Source organism: Diabrotica virgifera, chromosome 5 (assembly GCF_917563875.1).
Source record: "Diabrotica virgifera virgifera chromosome 5, PGI_DIABVI_V3a".
Taxonomy (NCBI): Eukaryota; Metazoa; Arthropoda; class Insecta; order Coleoptera; family Chrysomelidae; genus Diabrotica; species Diabrotica virgifera.
Genome location: NC_065447.1, coordinates 89,817,178 through 89,840,043, shown reverse-complemented (window position 1 = coordinate 89,840,043; position 22,866 = coordinate 89,817,178). Strand labels below are relative to the sequence as shown.

Genomic DNA, 22,866 nt, shown 5'->3' with positions numbered 1-22,866 from the left:
TGTGCTGCTGCTTACAACTTACCTTACTATCCCTTGCAAGATAATTCGGATGAAATTTCCCAGATTAGGAGACTGGGACGATATCAAGCACAAAATAATCTGGGGAATTCGATCCGAATTATCTTGTTTTTTTTTTAATCATTTTTGTTTAAGGCTGTTTTATCAGTTGAAGCACATTGCAATGTTAAGTGGGCGTATCACTTACTTTCGTAGACTGGTTACGTCAGACACACGTGACTCCCTACTTGAAATTGATTGGAAGTAGGGAGTGCGACCGACAATTCGATCTTTACTCAGTGGCGCCGGCGGACAAGTATTTTAATGACAACAAAATGCATTATTCTCCATTCAAATTAGTTTTGTCGGGAATACCTTGTTAGATTGATTTTATCGTGGATAATATTTTAAAAAGAATTATCACATTTTTGTCACATAGTTTGGCCTAGGTCAAACTAGTTTATCCTGATATAATAAAGATTCACACTTCAGGATAAACTAGTACGGCCTTCTTCTTCTTCTTGTAGTGCCTATCCGTTTCGGATGTTGGCGGCCATCATGGCAATCTCTACTTTTCACACTGCTGCTCTGAAAAGATTTGTAGTGGTTGTGTTGAACCACGTACGTAGATTTTTCAGCCAGGAAATCCTTCGCCTAGTACGGCCTAGCCTACACTAATTTAGCCGGGTCGAAAGTAATTTGACGAACATGTAAGGACTTTTACATGCGGGGAATTCCCAAATTACGTCCTTTATAATCCAAGGATGGTACTAAAAGTGAGAAATTTGACCTAGACTGTCTGTCCGTCGGTCCGTCCGACCGCGAATATAACTGCTCCGTCACTATACTAGGTAGAATGACAAATAAGGTGTCAAATGAAAGCTTATAATCCAAGGATGGTACCAAAGGTGAGAAATTTGAGCTAGGCTGTCGGTCCGTCCGACCGCGAAAATAACTGCTCCGTCACTATACCAGGTAGAATGAAAAATGAGGTGTCAAATAAATGCTTTTAATCCGAAGATGTTATTAAAGGTGAGAAATCTTAGCGAGGCTGTCTGTCCGTCTTTCCGTCCGATCGCGAATGTAATTCTTCCGTCAATATACCAGATATAATGACAAATGAGGTGTCAAATGAAAGCTTAGAATCCAAGGCTGGTACTAAAGGTGAGAAAGGACCCCGCAGAAACCTTATGGGAAATGGCTCTCTGTCAAATGCTCTGATACTTTGGATTCTGGTAGTCCTTGATATGTAGAACAAAAGACTTCATGGGCGCGTAGCTCCAAAAAATTATAGTTCTGAGATATAAGCCTCTGAAGTTATAGGTACAGTGAGGACGTTTGAGTTGAAATAAATTCATTTTCTCGAGAATGGGAGACTCTGGAGATAAATTACGAATCAGCTTGATTTTTATTTTTAAATAATAATTTTCTGGCGTATATATCATACTAGTGACGTCATCTATCTGGGCGTGATGACGCAATCGGTGATTTTTTTAAATAGGAATAGGGGTCGTGTGATAGCTCATTTCAAAGGTAATTTAATTCTCTATTCACTAATGTAAACATTAACATAATTATTTATACAGGGTGGCCAAAACTTTTTTTTAATTAAATTAATTGAGACAAAAAGAAGAATGTATATAATTGATTTATTTCGAAATACATTTTACTGCTGTCAGAAAACAGAAAAAAATGTTAATTTGAAAAATAAACATTGCCTTTCGCTTAAATTAAATGTCCAAACTGCTAAGAGGTAGGTGGGTGGCAGCTTTAATATTGAATTTAAGCAAAAAACAATATTTATTTATCAAATAAACATTTTTTCTGTTTCCTGACAGCAGTAAAATGTATTTCGAATTAAATAAATTATATACATTCTTCTTTTTGTCTCAATTAATTTAATTTAAAAAAATTGGGCACCCTGTATAAATGATTATGTTGATGTTTATATTAGTGAATAGAGAATTAAATAGCCTTTCAAATGAACTATCACACGACCCCTATTCCTATTTAAAAATATCATCGATTGCGTGATCACGCCCAGATGGATGACGTCACTAGTATGATATATATGTCAAAAATTATAATTTAAAAATAAAAATTGACCTGATTCGTAATTCATCTCCAGAGTCGCCCATTCTCGAGAAAATGAATTTATTCCAACTCAAACGTCCTCTCTATACCTATATCTTCAGAGGCTTATATCTTAGAACTATGATTTTTTGGAGCTACGCGTCCATGGAGTCTTTTGTTCTACACATCAAAAATTACCACAATCCTAAGTTTCAGAGCATTTGACAGAGAGCCATTTCCCATAAAGTTTCTGCGGGGTCCTTTGTTCTAGGACTTCCGGTTCTAGACGCTCACTTCAGGCCAAACTAGTTTGGGCTTTAGTAACATTCTTGGATTATAAGCTTTTATTTGACACCTCATTTTTCATTCTACCTGGTATAGTGACAGAGCAGTTATATTCGCGGTCGGACGGACCGACAGACAGACAGCATAGGTCAATTTTGTCACTTTTAGTACCATCCTTGGATTATAAGCTTTCATTTGACACCTCATTTGTCATTCTACCTGGTATAGTGACGGAGCAGTTATATTCGCGGTCGGACAGACCGACAGACAGACAGCCTAGGTCAAATTCCTAACTTTTAGTACCATCCTTGGATTATAAGCTTTCATTTAACACCTTGCTGAAAAATCTACGTACGTGGTTCAACACAACCACTAAAAGTCTTTTCAGAGCAGCAGTGAGAAAAGTAGAGATTGCCATGATGATCGCCAATATCCGAAACGGATAGGCACTAGAAGAAGAATAAGAAGAAGACCGTACTAGTTTATCCTGAAGTGTGAATCTTTATTATATCAGGATAAACTAGTTTGGCCTAGGCTAAACTAGTTTGGCCTGAAGTGTGTTTATTTATATCAGGATAAACTAGTTTAGCCTACGCGTGATATGATAAACTAGTTTGACCTAGGTCATACTAGTTTATCCTAGGCGGTTAGGACAAAGTAGTTTGGCCTAGGCCAAACTAGTTTGTCCCGAAATCGGGTTTGGCCGGTAACATATACATTATTTTAATATATTTATAGGTTGCAGTTACATAAAAAAAGTATCCAATTGATGAATAAAACACAAATCGTGGATAGTAGTATAATTTTCTGTCTTATTTTAAAACACCCTGGGACTCATTTCTTATCTTGTCAACTTATATCCCTAAACTAATGTAATACTTAAAAATACGCGTAAACTAAAGAACTTGTAACTTATACCACTAAACTAATAATATATTATGTACTTAAATTACCCGTAAACTAAATAAGTTTAATGTTTTCAAAATAACTAAGAATACTGTAAACTGTAAACACTAAGCAAGTTGATGAAGACAATACAAGAATGAATAACTGGAAATGGATTCTAATAATTCAAGCGAACTGACCGTACGTTCATGAGATTTGTCGTCACGAAGGCGATAACGATGAAACTAAGCGCCAATGCTGCGTAACTCGTTTCATTATTAGATTTCAATATTTTTAGCAAATTTTCTTCAAAGTTGGAACACGCTTTTCTCGATTATTACTGGACACAGAAAGGTGAAAAAAAAATCAACGATTACAGAAAAAAAAACTCTTTCAAGTGATGGGAGTAAAAAGTTTGGTTATAATAGAACGTTAAACATTATAATCTAATTTTTCAACAGAATTTTCAAAAAAATAAAAAAAGTAAAACCATCATTTTAAAGGCAACATAATTTCGAACAACGTGTCCAAATTTCGAGACATTCTGTCGGTAAATAACAGAGAAAACACTGTCCCTAGGTTTTGGTGCACCGATAAAACAGCCTTAAAATGGTATTTTATGGATAAAATTTAATTTAACTCACATACTATGTAGAATAATAAATTTAATAAAAATAGTTTTATTTCTAAAATTAGTGTTATACTGTATTTTAACCGACCGCGCGAAGCCGCTCGGTATGCTCTCGAATCCGTATAATATAGGTATAGGAGCCGACTTACCGAATGACGGTCCGGCACGAAGGGATTAATGTCAAAAATCAACTATTGATAAAGAATTATTGTCAAAAAGGTGTATACTTACGTCGTGCTCACACTATGGGCTTAATAGGAATACAAACAAAACTTAAATTCCTGTATTTGCCAAAATGCCAATGAAAAGCCATGGTCACCTATGAATCCATTGAGCATGTTTACAGGATATTAGAGCGGCATTTATTTCTATTGTTTTGAGAGCTGTTAGACATACCTATTTGAGCAGGTATTTGAGGTAATCTTAAAATTTTTAGTTAACTTCTCCATGATAGCCTAATACCAAAATGCCGATCTGGCTGGAGGTTAGCCGACATTTTGCCCAAAAATGCCCCTTAAATTAAAAAAGTTCTTCTTTTTTTGTATAGACATGACGCTGTCTGTTTTTTCAATGTGCCTCTAGTAAGTTGTCGTTCAATCGTTTTCGTGGTCTTCCCACTGATCGTCTTCGTATTGGGGAACCGTCTCTCGCTGTCCTTACTACTCTATTTGTTTCTATTCGGATTGTGTGGTCATTCCATTCTATTCTTCTGTTTCTTACCCAGCTATTAATGCTGATGTCCACCTTGCATCTCCGTCGTATATCTGTACTCTAGCTCTGTCTCATCTCCGCTGTTTCGAGCAGTCATTTCGTCCTCGCTGTGTCAGGTCGCGTTTCTGCCGCGTATGTCATTCTTGGTCAGATGACTCTTTTGTAAATTGTGGCTTTCATTTTAATGATAGTGCATGTTCAAAATACAGGTAAAAATTGTTATTCCAAAAAATATCTTTGAGGTGGATTTAAAGTAAATTTAACTATTCAAATATACATAAATAAAATAAACAAGCCAGGTGATTTGCGAGGTTTTTTAACTCTGCAATATGCTGTCATGGGCACCCCCAAGATTATTTTCAGGAGTTGCATCTGAATTTAAACATACTATTAATCAATATAAAATATACAACTATAACATGTACAACTATGTACTTTCTTTCCTGACAGGGAGTGCAATTGCTATTTTGACAAGGTATTTTACAATATTAAAAATAGATATTCTAAAAAACAGTTTTTTGTGTTTTTTGTGTTTTTTGCATATGAATGACAAGCGCTATAGGTAAGTTGCATTGTGAAAAAGAGCGTATATCGATAGCTGTTTGAGTTCTTGATCGCAGCAATTCCATTCACTTGAGCAAAATTACTTGACCTGATGATACAATTTTTTAAAAAATGTTGAAAAGTCTGATCCAGTATATTATTTACTTCGTTTAATTGATAAAAAAATATCTAAGAAATCTAAAATATATACCTAATATATATCTATCTATCTATCAGCGAGGTTCCTACAGCCTCTGCCGCTTCTCGCATTTCGACCGCCATCGTTTTCTGTCCATCCATTCGTCTTCTTTGATGGCTCTATCTTTCATGATGTGCCGTACATTTTCTTCCCAGGCAACTGAAGGTCTTCCCCTTCTTCTTCTTTGGTGTGGTATGTAATTTAAAGCTTTCTTTGGCCATCTATCTTCATTCATTCGTTTCACGTGACCATACCACACTAGTTGTCTAGTTTCAATTTTATCTACACTGGAATATACAGTATGTGTCCTCCTTCTAATATCTTCATTCCTGATGTGATCTTTTTTAGATATACCACACGCTCTCCTTAGATAATCCATTTCTACTACTTCTATTCTTTTCCTATCTTTTTTTTGTCATATACCTAATTTTGTTATATACCTAATAACAACTCCAAAATTTTGAGGCACAACAACATGGATATCGTCAGGTCATGTGAATTTTGCTCAAGCGAATGGAATCGCTGCGATCGAGGAGTCAAACAGCCATGGATAGCCCTCTTTATCACATTGTAGCTTACCTATGTGGTGTTTAAGAAGGATGCTTAGAATAACATGGACACAGAAGAAAACGAACAGGGAAGTATTGCGAGAAATAGGTAAAAAATGCGAAATAATAAACACAATGAAAATAAGGAAGTTGACCTGATAACACAAAAGTTGAAAGACTGATAATAAAGGGAAAGATTAGAAGCGGAAAAAGTATAGGAAGAAGGAGAGTGTCATGGTTGAAGAATTTAAGGGACTGGTTTAAATGCAGTTCCATAGAACTCTTTAGAGCAGCGGTAGATAGGGTAAAGATAGTGACGATGATATCCAACCTCTGATTAGGAGACGGCACTTAAAGAAGAAGAAGCTTACCTATGGCGCTATGCATTCACATACACGCGTAATTTGTTTGATCACCTGTCAGGTAGTAAATCTCAACAAAAAACGTGTCTTTTTTAGAACAATTATTTTTAATATTAGCAAATACCCTGTCAAAATATCAATTGCATCCCCCCCGCCTATAATGAACGTACATAGATGCACATTTATAGCTTCAGCCAAACCACTGCAGTTCAGATGCAAATTCCCGCGAAAATCGCCTGGCTTGTTTATTTTCTGTACAGGGTGATTGATTAGTGGGGTAAAGCTCAATAGATCCGCTATAGTAATAGATAGCAATAAAAGTTAATAACCAAAATTGTAGCCAACTTTGAGCATCACATTACAAAATTAGTTAATTATTTATATGGGAAATAAGCCCCAATTAAAATGAAAAAAATAATTTTATTAACGTTTCGACGCCCAAATCGGGTGCCGTTGTCAAAATACAAAATATTACTAAATAAACAAAAATGTTGTTGCTAAGCAAAAAAATTCTTCTAATAATTTATTTAATCTGACTCATTTATATTGGCAATTTAGACATATATTATACATTTTAAAGTAGAAGACTTTAAAATGATATTGCCAATATTTATGAGTTGCGTTCCTGGGACGACTTACTGAAAGATAGTTCATTCGATTACATGAAATCAACCCCAACTCAAGAATATCCGTCACAAAAAAAATTATAGCATGTGATCTGTCTTTAAAAAGAACAAAATTTTCAGAACAACACAAAATTAGTTAGAATGTTACAGGTTGTTCGATAACAGTGGCAGACCAAACTTATGTATTTTCAAATGGAACACCCTATATTTTATTTTAAATTCGAAATCCTGCTAACTTCTCCATCACAAAAATATAAAGGTTTGTTATGTTATACAGGGTATTTACAAAGTTATAACCAATTTTATATGAAAATCGTAACAAGTTCAACTCCCTGTATAAATAAAAATAAGCACAACTGCAATGGTTTATTAATGCCATATTTTTCTATTTATTGTCAAAATTTTCAAGAATTATTGACATTGCTAATTTTCTTTATATCAAATACAGGGTGAGTCAAAACGCAAGTACATTATTTTCTCAGTAATGTTAAATGGAATACCCTGTATTTTATATCATTATTGAAAAGTAACATTACCGTTCTTTAATTTTTATATAACATTCCCTATGTCCAAATTGATTGGTTTTCGAGATATTTTTATTTTTCAGAGCAAATTATTTTAGGTGAGTAAATTTACCTAAATTTTAAGTAAGCCATGACTGAATTGACAATTGACGATTACTGATTATCAATCCGGTAATCAATGTAACAATGTAGCAAATAAATAAATAAAAATAATTTATTAGTAATACCTTTTACAAAAATAATCACAACCACAACATGCAACATTTTTGAAACAATTAAAAACTACTTTTTTATGTAAATGTAACAAATAAAGAAAGAAAATTAGTAATAAATTTTACAAAAAAATCACACAAACGCAAAATACAACATTTTGTGAAGACAATTAAACACTACTTTTGTATGTAAATGTAACAATGTAACAAATAAAGAACGAACAATAATTTATCAGTAATACATTTTGGCAAAAAAACATTAGAAGCTACTTTTAATAAAATATTTTTAATATTTAATTACATAAGGTGTTCAAAATTACCTCCTAACACATTTATGCACGTCTAAAAACGATCATTGAATGAACTACTTACTCTACGAAGCATTTGTAAAATTAACACATCGAAATACACTTTGTATTCTAATTTTCATATTATCTCTTGCTGGTATTTTATAAATTTCATTATTAACGTAATCCCAAAAAAATCAGTACAGTTTATTAAATTCTGGTGATTTGGGCCACACTACTGGTCCATTGAAAAATGAAAATATCTCGAAAAATAATAAATTTAGACATAGGGAATGTTATCTAAAAATTTAATTACGGTAATGGTACTTTTCAATAGTGATATAAAATACAGGGTGTTCCATTTAAAATTACTGAGAAAATAATGTACTTGCGTTTTGACTCACCCTGTATTTGATATAAAAAAAATTAACAATATCAATCATTCTTGAAAATTTTGACAATACGTAAAATAATATGGCATTAATAAACCATTGCTGTTTTGCTTATTTTTATTTATACAGGGAGTTGAACTTGTTACGATTTTAATATAAAATTGGTTATAACTTTGTGAATACCCTGTGTAACATAACAAACCTTTATATTTTTGTGATAAAGAAGTTAACAGGACTTCGAATTTAAAATAAAATATAGGGTGTTCCATTTAAACAAACATAAGTTTGGTCTGCCACTGTGTTATCGAACACCCTGTAACATTCTAACTAATTTTTTTAATGTGAAGCTTAAAGGTGGCTAAAATTTTTGTTATTAACTTTTATTGCTATCTATTACTATAGCGGATCTATTGAGCTTTACCCCACTAATGAATCACCCTGTATATATAACCTCAAAGATATATTTTATAAAAACAATTTTTACCTTTTTTTTAACTTTACGGGGCATTTTTGGTGAAAGATATATCTTATAAGAACAATTTTTACCGTTTTTTAACTTTACGGGGCATTTTTGGTGAAAATGGCCGCTACACTCTAGCCAGACCGGCATTTTTGTATTAGGCTATCATAGAAGAGTTACCTAAAAAAATTTCAGATTACCTCAAATACCTGTACAAAATGTCTAACAGCTCTCGGACCATATATTTTACTAGCAAGTTTCGCGACTTTCGTTTTTTTGCCACAGGAAGAGGTTTGTTATATAATCAACTACTTCTGTTTGTGGTTTTTTGCAAACCATAATATTTTTTTATTTAAAAATATTCCTGTGAAAATATTCAATAATTTACTGTTATCGTGTAGTTATGCAGTTGTGCAGATATATTTAACCACAGGAATTGCAGGAAACCAAGTATGATAAAAGGGCCATTTATTCAAAAGGTAGGTGATTATGCAAACAAAATATGCATTATTTAGTTCTAACATTTAGTTGAAGTGCATCATTGGAAGAAGACATAGGTAAGCAATAACTATGTGCTATAAACATTCTCCTAAATACTGAATGACAGGGAAAGAAGAGTACTTTTGAAGTGAGTAAAAAATTTTATTCCTAGCTGAGCGCTTTCGGCTTATAAAGCCATTTTCAGAGCTATGGTCAATAATAATTTCAAAATGCCACTATTAGTGCAGTCACTGAAGATGGATATGAGCTATTACCTCCGATTTCGTTGAACCTCCATCGATTTTCATGAAAATTGGTGAGTTGTTAGAGAATAAATCAAGGAACAAAGGTGACATGATGCCAACTTGCGCTTTTACCCTGAGGGTGGATGCCACCCCTTCTCGGGGGTGAAAATTATTTTATTAAAAATAATACCATAAATCGATAGAGGGACAAATTTTAAGTAAAATTTGTTATATAAAGTTATTAAAATAAATCAAAACTTTTTGAGTTATTAAACATCAAAAATTTTAATTTTTCATGAGAAAAATCCATGTTTTTAACCGATTTTTCATAAATAACTCAAAAACTATAAGTTTTTACAAAAAAGTTGTAATCATCAGAATTGAAGCTAATAAAAAATAATAAACTAAAAAGTGAGTTATAGGTAATTGAATGTATATTTTTTTCGGCGAGTACCCAAATCTAAATATTCAATCTTAAATAACAGGAGAATTATGCAATTTATAAAATAAAGTCTTAAACATTTGTCAAAGTACTTAAAAATATCTATCAAATGAGTCCCCGAACAGGTTGATAGCGTTAAAAGTTTATGCAATTATGCACCACAAATTTTTAAAAATTTATCGTTTAAAAATTTTTCCAAAAAATGGTGTGGTTTTTTTTTAATTACTCCGTTAATTTTGAGGATATCAGGTTGACCTAAAAACCATTGGAAAGCTAATTTCAAGGAATAATAAACCAAGTCAAATTTATCCTTTCATACCTCTTACTTTTTTAAAAATAAAAGTTAAAATAGTCCCGGTTACATGGTTGTCACAGCAAAATTTAAGTTTAAAACGTTTCTATCTCAGTTATTTTTCACCCTAGGGAAATAGTAAAACGGTAGAATATTTAGTACAGACAAAAATAAAATTTGGTTATATATCATTTTTTACGTATATTAAGTATTTTTGGAGTTATTATCAAAAGAAAATGAAAATTACAATAATTTTAAAAATTCTGATTTTCTTAAATTATATATTTTTTCCAAAAATATGCATTCTAAACCGGTCAAAATTATTGAAATCATTACTTATACTAATATAAGGAAATTCTGGTAAGGATTACTATAAATATTCATTTTTGTGGAAATAGCGTATGTTTTATTTTTCACTTTTTCCTAAAAAATTCGAAAGCGCTCTATTATTTTTATCATAACTTGCTTAATTTTCATGTTATTAACTTCTACTGGAGCTTATTTGATACGTATTCTAAAGTACTTTGATAAGTGCATTGCACGTATATTTTATAAAATGCATCGTTTTCCCGTTATTTAAGCTTGAATACTTAGATTTGAGTACTCGTCTAAAAAGTATACATTCAATTACCCCTAAGTCACTTTCAATTAACATTAGTTTAGTTTTTTAAGCGAGTAGTTTATTTCGTTTTTTATTAGCTTCAATTTTGGTAATTAGAACTTTTTTGTAAAAACTTATAGTTTTCTAGGTATTTATGAAAAATCGGTGAAAAACATGGATTTTTCTCACGAAAAATTAAAATCGTTGATGTTTAATAACTCAAAAAGTTTTGATTTGTTTTAATAACTTTATATAATAAATTTTGCTTAGAATTTGACCCTCTATCGATTTATGGTATTATTTTTAATAAAATAATTTTCACCCCCGAGAAGGGGTGGAATCGACCCCCAGGATAAAAGCGCAAGTTGGCATTATGTCGCCTTTGTTCCTTGAGGTATTCTCTAACTACTCACCAATTTTCATGAAAATCAATGGAGGTTCAACGAAATCGGAGGCGAAAACCTTCAGTGACTGTACTATATGAAGAGAGAGGGATCCCATGTAATATTGAAAAAACTTTGTTCGACGTTTGGAAAAAAAATATTGTCAATTATTGTGAAATTGTAGTTAGTACATTGAAAAGCATCTAATACAGGCACGAAGGACTCTCGCAAAAAACACATTACAAAAATTTGCTCATGGTAAGGTCAAAAAAACTTTACCATCAAAAGCGGACGTTGAGAATGTTTCTGATGAATGATTCTGCATGCTGCCAACGTCCATTTTAGGTGGTAAGGATTTTGTGACTTTATGTATATAGGGTGAGGCAGATAAAGGGCCTATTAGAAATATCTCGAGAACTAAACGTAAGAGAATAATGAAAATTGGAATGCGGGGGTTTTGAGGTATGAACTATTTAATGAAAATATTTTGGGCTCTTTCCTACTTTCGGTTATACCGGAAGTTGCTTGTAACTTCGTTTTTTCAAATGGGACACCCTGTATATTTTTATATTTTTGGATTCTGTCCGATGTCTTCTTTTCTTTCTTAAAATATGAGGTTTTGTAATATTATACAGAGTATTTTAAAAGATAATTACGGTTTTTTATAAATTTGTAGCAAACTTCACACCCTGTAGAATTGTACTGATTTGATATCAAAAACTCCATTTATGTGATTTTTATGTGATAAGTGATTTTTAATATAGTCTATTATTATTAAAAATTATTAATATAGCGAAATGTTTAATTTTAGTATACAGGGTTGGTCGAAACTCGGAATGAGTATTATCTGAGTTTTCTTAAATGGAACACCCTGTATTTTAGTATTGTAATGAAATGATATTTTATAGTACTTTTTTATTTCTTAAGCATTCCCTATACCTAACTGCTTTAATTTGTAAGGTACTTGTAGTTCTTTAAGCGAAACATTAATTTCAACAAAAAATACGTGAAACTTTATAGGTTTGCCGTGTAAATATTCAATCATAAATAATTTTTTGAAAATAAATACATGTTAATCTAGACTGATCCTTAATTTATAAATATTGGATGAGATACCAAAATGCCTACGTTGTTAAGATTGTTGGTGCATAAAATATTAATAAAAACAAACCATATTCTACCCAGTTGGCTATGGCTTTGACACTAAACTTGATTAAACATTAGACATTATATTATTTTTATAGTTCCAGTTGCTTTGTTACCATTACTAATACAAATTTTTGTAATGGGGAACTGATTAGTAAAGTTTTTGTTCTAGGAAAGTAAGTATAACAAAAATGTACTACTAGCAATAAGAATTTATCATCTGCAACTCCCTGATAGACGACAGCCAAGAAGAAAAACATTTCAAAGTTTAGAAGAGAAACTTTTCAAAGTTTACTAGAATAGTTTGTACGTATTAGACACTTAGATTACGAGAACGTTCATACTAATATGCAGATTCTCAGTGACACTAACATTTAATTCATTTTAATCATTTAAAATAATTTTTCTTCGATCAGATTTCTCGTAATCTAAATTTCCAGTTCGTTGAAACCGCTCTAGTAAATTTTGAAAAGTTTCTCTTTTTTTTGGTTGTCATCTATCATGGAATTGCTGATGATAAACTCTTATTGCTAGTAGCACATTTTTATTTGTTATGCTCTCCTAGAACAAAAAAACATCTAAATCAGTTCCTCATTAGAAAAATTCATATTAGCAATGGTAGCAAAGCAACTGGAACTTCAAAAATGGTAGAATGTTTAAGCAAAGCAAATGTTTAAGCATATTTTAGTGTCAGTCATAGCCAACTATACCTCGTCCAATTTACTTACCGTTGCACGTCATCCGCGCCATAGCCTGTGACACGATACCAACACGAAGTATCTAGGCGGTAGGTGTGTTCCCCTCCCCTTTAGAATCATTTTGATTCTAAAAAAGAACACACCCACCGCCTAAATATTTCGTGTTGGTATCGTGTCACAGGCTATGGCGCGGATGACGTGCAACGGTAAGTAAATTGGACGAGGTATAGATAGAATATTGTATGTTTTTATTAATATTAATATTAAACACACCAACAATCTTAACTACGTAGGTATTTTGATATATTAACCAGTATTAATAAATTAAGGGTCAGTCGAGATTAATATGTGTTTATTTTCGAAAAATTATTTGTGATTGAATATTTTCACGACAAACCTAATAAAATTTCACGTAATTTTTGTTGCAATTAATGTTAGGCTTAAAGAACTACGAATAACTTACAAATTAAAGCAGTTAGGTATAGGGAATGCTTAGGAAATAAAAAAGTACTGTAAAATATCATTTCATTGTAATACTAAAATACAGGGTGTTCCATTTAAGAAAACTCAGATAATACTCATTCCGACTTTCGACCAACCCTGTATACTAAAATGAAACATTTTGCTATATTAATCATTTTTAATAATAATTTTTAATAATAATTTAAAAATCATTTGAATATAAATGGAGTTTTTGATATGAAATGAGTACAATTCTACAGGATGTGAAGTTTGCTTCAAAATTTATAAAAAACCTTAATTATCTTTTAAACTACCCTGTATAATGTTACAAAACCTCATATTTTAAGAAAGAAGACATTGAGCAGAATCCAAAAATGTAAAAATATACAGGGTGTCCCATTTGAAAAAACGAAGTTACAATCAACTTCCAGTATAACCGGAAGTAGCAAAAAGACTAAAATATTTTCATTAAATAGTTCATACCTCAAAACCCCTGTATTCCAATTTTCATGATTCTCTTACCTTTAGTTCTCGAGATATTTCTAATAGGCCCTTTATCTGCCTCACCCTGTATATAGGTTGTCGGTTTATAACGTCCTACGACGTTGTTTGATGCCTAAGCGCCAGTTCCCTCGGTTGTTCCAGTCCTCATCGGATAATCCTCTATCGCTCATAGATCTTCGTATACCACCAATCCAAGATTTTTTCGGTCTTCCTCTTTTTCGTTTTTCTCTTGGTACCCATCTCATTGTCTTTCCTCGCTCATCCTTTGAGCGTGCCCGTACCAGGTTAATTGTTTTTTCTATAATATGTAGTCAGTAATTGATTTTGTTACGCACATGTTCTCTCTTATTATTTCATTTCAAATCCTCTCCAACTTTGATGTTCTGTTTGATCAACGTATTATAAATTGTTACTTTTCGTTGTTTTCCTATGTCTTTGCTCCGAAATATTCCATTTAACGATTTTATTATTCTTCTGGCTTTATTTATTCTGTTTGTAATGTCATCATCATCTGTTCCTTCTTTGTTAAACAGCACTCCTAGGTAATTATAACTTCCGCATATTTTTATTGTTTCAATTTTCTCAATAATCAAATCGGTTGTTTCTTCACCAATACATAAATATTGTGTTTTGTCCATATTCATGTGTAGACCCCATTTTTCATACTCATCTTTTAATTTGCGCTCCTTATATTCCAAGTCTTCCTTATCATTTCCACAAATTACTTGTTCATCCGCGAACTGAAGGGTATATAAGAAAGTATCTTCATCAATTTGTATACCCATTCCGTTGCATTTCCTTTTCCATTTCATCAGCGATTTTGCTACATACATTTTAAATAGTGTTGGGGAAATGCCACAACCCTAGCGTAAACCTTTGTTCACCTTGAATGGTTCTGACAGTTTATTTCCCATCTTTATGGCACATGTCATATTCTGGTAAGTATTTTGAACAGCCGTTATAGGCAGGCCCGCCGAGAGGACGGTACAGCCGGTACATTTTAACGGGGCCCGGAGATATAAGGGGCCCGGCGTCGAACAGACCAAAGACGTAATTTTTCCGTAAAATCAGAAATTCATGGTCTTCTATTGTTGAACTATCTAAATTAGTTGCCAGAATTTATGGACTAAATCCAGAATTACATCAAATAAAGGAAAGCGGCGCAAGAAGCCTCGAGATTTTTTGATGATTTGCTTGTACTCTGGGCTAATTAGCAAAATACAAGGAAAAGTTATTTACCAGCAATTAATAATATAGGTATGCAAAGTCCGAAGATAGTGTGCTACTTTTTTAATAAACAAAAGTTTTTTTCAATTTTTGCTCTATAACTCCAAATATTTTAACTTTACACCAAAAATACTCCAATAAAAATTTACCGTAATTAAATTGTGCATAGACACGTGTTTTCCTAATTTAATACGATAAAAATTTTCCCCGGAAAATGCGGGTTTTTCCAACAAAATCTTTAATTTTCAACTAAAATTTTAGATAAGTAATTGTTTATCCACAATTAAATAACTTGGTAATATAAATGATTTTTCCGTATAGATAACAATTCCAGAAGCCAATGGAAATTGAATGAACAGTTTAGCAACAATTGAATTGTTAATTCAAAATTTACGGTCGCTATAATAACCACAATAATTATAATACATAAGAATAACTATGATTTTTGTATAAAATGTATAAAAAGACACTGTACCTATCTAATTTACTTTACAGAATTAAAATTGGACTATTTAAGCGGCCTCGGAAATACTTTAAAATTATAAACAATGTTTTGCCTTATAAACAAATAGAATATCTCGCGAAATATTAAATTAAATGAAATCATGGAAACGGTATTGGAATAACAGCAGCAGGGCGCCTCTTTTATAGAAAAGACGTTTAATTGTGATGAGTGGTTCCTGAGATACAACCGGTCAAAATTGACCGGCATTTACGGCAAAGATATAAACAATTGGATCATAATTTTTGAACCATCACCTTTTAATTTTGGTCCTCTTTCTCCACACCAATTTTCATATCTTTAAAATACTCATAACATATATTATTATAATAAAAACTATCGATTTTACGAGTGAAAATTGCCAAAAATAGCAAAATTCCAATCAAAAATTAGGTTGGAGAAAATGTAATCTCAAAGTTCAAAATCGGTATACGTTAAAAAATGCATATTCTCGGCTTCCCATGGAGCAATTTTCTTCATTCTTTTTTTTTGTTCCCAAATAACTCGAGTAGAGCCATTTAACTAATGCATTATTAAATGTTAATGTTGTTCTGAAGCTATTTCCTTGTGGTATTTTTTATGATTAACTATTTATATGGGAAATAAACCACAATTAAATTGAAAAAAAATTATTAAAGTTTCGAAGCCCAAATCGGGTTTCCTTGTCAAAATACAAAATACTATTAAAATAAACAAAAATGTTGTTGTAAAAAAAAATTCTTCTAATAATTTATTTAATGTGACCCATTTATATTGGCAATTCGGACGTATATTATACATTTTAAAGTAGAAGACTTTAAAATGATATCGCCAATATTTATGAGTTGCGTTCCTGGGACGACTTTACTAAAAGATAGTTCATTCGATTACATGAAACCAATCCAAAATCAAGAATATCCGTCACAAAAAAATCATAGCATGTGATATGTCTTTAAAAATAAGTGAACATCAGTCTTATATTAAAAATAGAGAATTTGATAGATCTCAAATATGTCAACACGCATGGGATAATGAACATAGAGTTCAGTGGAGAGATTTAAGTATAGTCCTGAAAGAATCAGATAGTAAAAAGAGAAAAATCAAAGAAGCGGCTCTAATTATGCTAAATGAAACCAATTGTGTCGCAAATTCTTCGGTAGAATGCAGTAGGATGAGGTTACCCATACTGAAAGAGGAAGTCAATAGAAAGAAAATACCACGATTAGTATGTCAATAACATATCGAGTTAGTACAAATTTTATATTTTAGTAATACTTTTTGTATATCTATGTATTATTAATATTATTTATAATTTAAACATATTAAAATCAGAATTTGGTATTAGTTTTTTTTTTTAAAGTAAATTAAATTTAAGACCAAATACTTACGATGTCGGGATACTATCACGAGGTTTTTTCCTGGTCTTTTTATAGACAGATCACATGCTATGATTTTTTTGTGACGGATATTCTTGATTTTGGATTGACTTCATGTAATCGAATGAACTATCTTTTAGTAAAGTCGTCCCAGGAACGCAACTTATAAATATTGGCGATATCATTTTAAAGTCTTCTACTTTAAAATGTATAATATACGTCTGAATTGCCAATATAAATGAGTCAGATTAAATAAATTATTAGAAGAATTTTTTTGCTTAGCAACAACATTTTTGTTTATTTTAATAGTATTTTGTATTTTGACAACGAAACCCGATTTGGGCTTCGAAAGGTTAATAATTTTTTTTTTCAATTTATTTGTGGTTTATTTCCCATCTAAATAGTTAATCATTAAATGTTAAACTTGCTTTTATTTTTTTATAATATATTAATTTATTTATAAGAAAAGAAGACTACATATTTTTTCCAGTTGTAGACTTTCTTTAGATAAACTTACTACAAGTGTACCTTTTAACGTTAAAAATACAGATATTCCCATTTGAAAGCTATATAATTATTTAAACAATGTTTATTTAAACAAATTAAAAATTTTTGTTATAATAAATAAATTAATTTATTATAACAAAACAAAAGCAACTTTCACATTTAATAATACGCTAGTTAGATGGCTCTACTCGAATTACTTGGAAACAAAAAAAGAATGAAGAAAAGTGCTCCATGGGAAGCCAAGAAAATGTATTTTTTAACGTATACCGATTTTGAACTTTGAGATTACATTTTCTCCAACCTAATTTTTGATTGGAATTTTGCTATATTTGGCAATTTTCACTCGTAAAATCGATAGTTTTTATTATAATAATATATGTTATGAGTTTTTTAAAGATATGAAAATTGGTGTGGAGAAAGAGGACCAAAATAAAAGGTGATGGTTCGAAACTTATGATCCTATTGTTTATATCTTTGCCGTAAATGGCTAACTTTAACCGGATATATCTCAGGAACCACTCTTCACAATTATACGTTTTTACTTTTAAAAGAAGCGTCCTGCTGCTTTCATTCCAATACCGTTTCCATGATTTAATTTCATTTAATATTTCCCGAGATATTTTATTTGTTTATAAGGCAAAAAATTATTTATAATTTTAAAGTATTCCCGAGGCCGCTTAAATAGTCCAATTTCAATTCTGTATAGTACATTAGATAGGTACAGTGTCTTTTTATACAAAAATCATAGTTATTCTTATGTATCATAATTATTGTGGTTATTATAGCGACGGTAATTTTTTTTAACAATTCAATTGTTGCTAAACTTTTCATTTAATTTCCATCGGCTTCTCTAATTTTAATCTATAAGAAAAGAGCTTTTATATTACCAAGTTATTTGATTATTGATAAACAATTACTTATCTAAAATTTTATTTGAAAATTAAAGATTTTGTTGGAAAAGCACGTCTCTATGCAGAATTTAATTACGGTGAATTTTTATTTGGGTGTTTTTGGTGTAAACTTAAAATATTTTGAGTTATAGAGCAAAAATTGAAAAAACACGATTTTCGGGCGCCATTTTGTTTATAAAAAAAGTAGCACACTATCTGCGAACTTTGCATACCTATATTATTAATATCATAAGATTCGATTCCAGCAATAAAATTCATCATCACGTAGCGCTACAACCCTGGGTGGGTCCTGGCTGACTGTATAACTTTCTTCCAATTTGTTCGGTCTTCCATCAACCTAGGGTCAAATGGAATGTTAAGTTTGCGGAGATCTGCTTGGATGATATCTTTCCATCGCATTTTGGGACGTCCGAGTGGTCTTTTGCCTGTAGGAATCTCATCCCATGCCAGTCTTACAAGTCTCTCGTTATGAAGTCTGTGCACGTGGCAAGTGCAATAAAATTGCTGGTAAATAACTTTTCCCAAAAATGGCCTATTCTCCGATAATCTTAGGCCAGGAACCGAAGCTTTTCACCTCGCAATTTTTACAGAATGGATCGATTTGCTTGAAAATTTGAGAATAAGTAGTGAATAGTCCAAGGATCAAAATCTATATGATTCCGATGGGCGCTTTTACCATGGGGGTGGTTGCCACCCCATCTCAGGGGTGAAAGCTTTTTATTATATTTTGACCGCAAAAGTTGATAAAATCATTCATTCTAAGCAAAAAATGTTCCATACATTTTTTTGATAAAATTAATAGTTTTCGATTTATTCGCTATCGAAAGTGTTAGTTTTGTATAGAAAAAATCAATGTTTTCCGATATACCTACAGTCGGAAAAATGAAAGAATACCCATGAACGAACATATAAAACACGCTGTATTTTCCTGTCACCGTGTCACAAAGAAAATTGTCGAGTGCAAGTACATGTAACAATAATTATTACATGTAGTTGCGCTGGCCAATTTTTTGTGTGACACGGTGACAGGAAAATACAGCATGTTTTATATGTTCGTTCATGGGTATTCTTTCATTTTTCCTACTGTACTCATTTACGATTCACTCAATTTTTGCCGTAGAAAAAATTTTTTCAACCATGCTCTCGGGTATTAAATAACCTACAATTTTATAGTAAAACATTTCTTCGTATCTCTGATGCTAATCTTTCTATGCTGAAAATGAAGAAAATGGCATTTTTTACCAAACTACAAAAATTCGTTATTCGCTTTTAACTCCAGTTTTTTAAAAACTAATCATTCTAAGCCAGTCAAACTTCTAGAATCTATTAATAATACATAAATTAATAAGAATGAATAAGGCCAATGACTAAAAACACCGCTAACTTACATTATCATGCTTCCAATTGGATTTCTCCTTTCTTTTTCAAAAAAATATATTGATTTTTTAACCCTAACTTTTTTATTTTTTATCTTTGGAAGTTTGGTAAATAATAAGTTTGTAGGTTTTTATAAGATCTATAAGACTATTAATATTAAATCTTTTTAAAATCCTCAGTCGCAAAAAGAGGTGATTTTGAAAGGGTTGGTAAAGGTGGTTTTTGCATGTTATTATAAGTTTTAATTGTCCATAGCTCACTCAATTTTTGCCGTAGAAAATATTTTTGAAAACCGTTTTCTTGGGAATGAAATGAGCTACAATTTCATGTTTAAACATTTTTTCGTATCTCCGATGCTAATCTTGCTATCCTGAAGAAAATGCCATTTTTTTCCAAACTACAAAAATTCGTTATTCGTTTTGAACTCCATTTTTTTTTTAAACTAATCATTCTAAGCCGGTCAAACTTCTAGAACCTATTACTAATACATAAATAAAAAAATCCAAATAAGGTTAATGACTAAGTTTAATTAGGGTGGTTATTATGGGGTCGCTTGCGATCACTTTTTCGGTGAAAAAAATGGGGCTGACATTCTTTTCATTAGAAGTCACTTAATTGTTGAGCTAGTAACTTTTTTTTTTATTTCTGGAGATAAATATTTTTAAGTACTTTAAATTAGTTTGAACAAGTTGCCCTCGAAAAATGCATAGTTTTCCCGTCTTTTGACTTTGAAACTACAATATTTAGTATTTGACGAAGAAGGGCCAACATATAATAAAGTATAGCTCGATTACTATTGGTCTTAAAGAAAATTTAAAAAAATGGTTTTGTTTATTTTTTTAAAGGGTTCATTTTTCTTAAGGAAAGTTGTTTTGATAAAACGAAAACTTTTGGAGTTATTAGCAGAAAACTTATTAAAAATATGGATTTTTTCGATATAAAACAAACACTTTCGATAGCGAATAAATCGAAAACTGTCAATTTTATCAAAAAAATGTATAGAACGTTTTTTGTTTAGAATGAACGTTTTTATCAACTTTTGTGATTAAAATATAATAAAAATTTCCACCCCAGAGATGGGGTGGCAACCACCCCCATGGTAAAAGCGCCTTTCGGCATGATATAGATTGTGATCCTTGGACTATCCACTGCTTATTCTCAAATTTTCAAGCAAATCGATCGATTCTGTAAAAATTGCGAGGTTTTATTTTAATTTAAGCTTCATTACTTGGACTATCTGCCCAGACTATTGAGCCTAGTAGTAACTGTGCTGCGCTAATAAATGGATGCGAAACGTAGACCATAACCAAATCAAACGAAGAAAATCTCAGACGTTTTGAACGAAAAATACTTAGAAAATATTTCGGACCTCACCACGACATTAACACAAACCAGTGTAGGATCAGAACCAACATTGAATTAAAAGCACTCTACAATGACACCGATATTGTCCAAGAAATTAAATCACAGCGACTAAGATGGGCAGGCCACGTGCACAGACTTCATAACGAGAAACTTATAAGACTTGTATGTGAGCAAATTCCTACAGGCAAAAGACCACTCGGACGTCCCAGAATGCGATGTTGAAATGCGAAGCAGATCTCCGAAAAATGAACATCCCATTTGACCCTAGGTTGATGGAAGACCGAACAAATTTGAAGAAAGTTGTACAGTCAGCCAGGACCCACCCAGGGTTGTAGCGCTACGTGATGATGATGATGATGATGATGATGATGATGATGATGATGATGATGATGATAATAATGAGTAGTGACTGATAATTTTGAGCCCAACGCAATAGTTTGCTGTGACATATTTGACATCGTCATTGATTATATAACAAGAAATTTTACTAGAAGATTTAATGCAGCAATGGAATTTATTCGCTATTTAAGATTTTATGGTCATTCCCAGATGAAGATGACGACAATATTAAGAAAAAAAATTAATATATTGCGCGAGTTTTATAATGCAGGCATCAGTGAAGAATTGACAGATGAAATTTTTCATTTGAGAGCGATATGCAAGGATAATATTAGTGAATCTCAAATTTCTCCAATAGATTTACTTAATAGAAGTGAACATCTCAAATCGTATTCATTATATTCTAAGCGTCGATGTCGTTATTGCGTTAAAATAATATTTTGAACATTTCCGTTACAGTCGCAGAAGCAAAAAGATGCTTTTGTTGTCTTTCTCGTTAAGATCTACAATGAAACAGGATCGTTTAACTGGCCTAGCAACTTGTGCATTGAGAATGATTTGGTAGAATCATGCCATTTTTCGAAACTTATAGTCATCTTTGGCAATTATAAAACTCGAAAAGCACCTGTATTATAAATATTTGCACTATTATAAATATAATTAAAACTTAATAAATTTTATATTTGTAATTTTTCTTTTTATTATTGATATTTTTTTAAACCGCATCAACCCCTAGGGTTATTAGCGGGGTGGTTTATTTTATTTTAGAAATCCACAGAGAACGGCAGTTCTCACCAGTGGCGCACAACACCCCTACAAGCGGCACTATATATGTATATACACGAAATTTACGATTTTCTAAACCAGACTGAATTGAAAATTGGGCCAAACCCCATCTTAAAGTATAGGAAAAGACTCGTTTATCCATATATTACATCTCCATTTTGGTCCAAGGGTGTGGATTTTACGGCCCTTCCCATTTAGAGTCTGTTTTTCGTTCTCGTTCCCAAAACTCCCAAAAATTTTAAAAACTTAAGCCCGACCTTTACGGCTTCTGATAGCACAGATCATTACCTTTCCAACGCATGTTTAATTTTGAAAATCAGTTATACCATTCAAAAGTTATCGAGCTCAGAAATATGACTCAATTTTTAGTTAAAAAATGGAAAATATTTGTATGCATGTATGTATGTATGTATGTACTATGTATGTATGTATGTATGTATGTATGTATGTATGTATGTATGTGTGTGGAAAAGTTACACCGATCTGAATTTTTTTTTCTATGTTTCAAG

General features: G+C 31.7%; 1 protein-coding gene across 2 annotated transcripts in view; it reads left to right on the top strand.

The window, feature by feature from the left end:
• The first annotated feature begins 9,131 nt into the window (after positions 1-9,131).
• LOC114340838 (uncharacterized) overlaps positions 9,132-22,866 on the top strand; it is a 56,684-nt gene continuing 42,949 nt past the window's right edge. The window contains exon 1 of one of the 2 annotated variants that reach the window (XM_050650220.1): positions 9,132-9,214. The gene's annotated coding sequence lies outside the window, so the exon portion shown is untranslated. Of the gene's footprint in view, positions 9,293-22,866 lie in introns of both variants that reach the window. The other variant, XM_050650221.1, reaches the window with a different exon arrangement.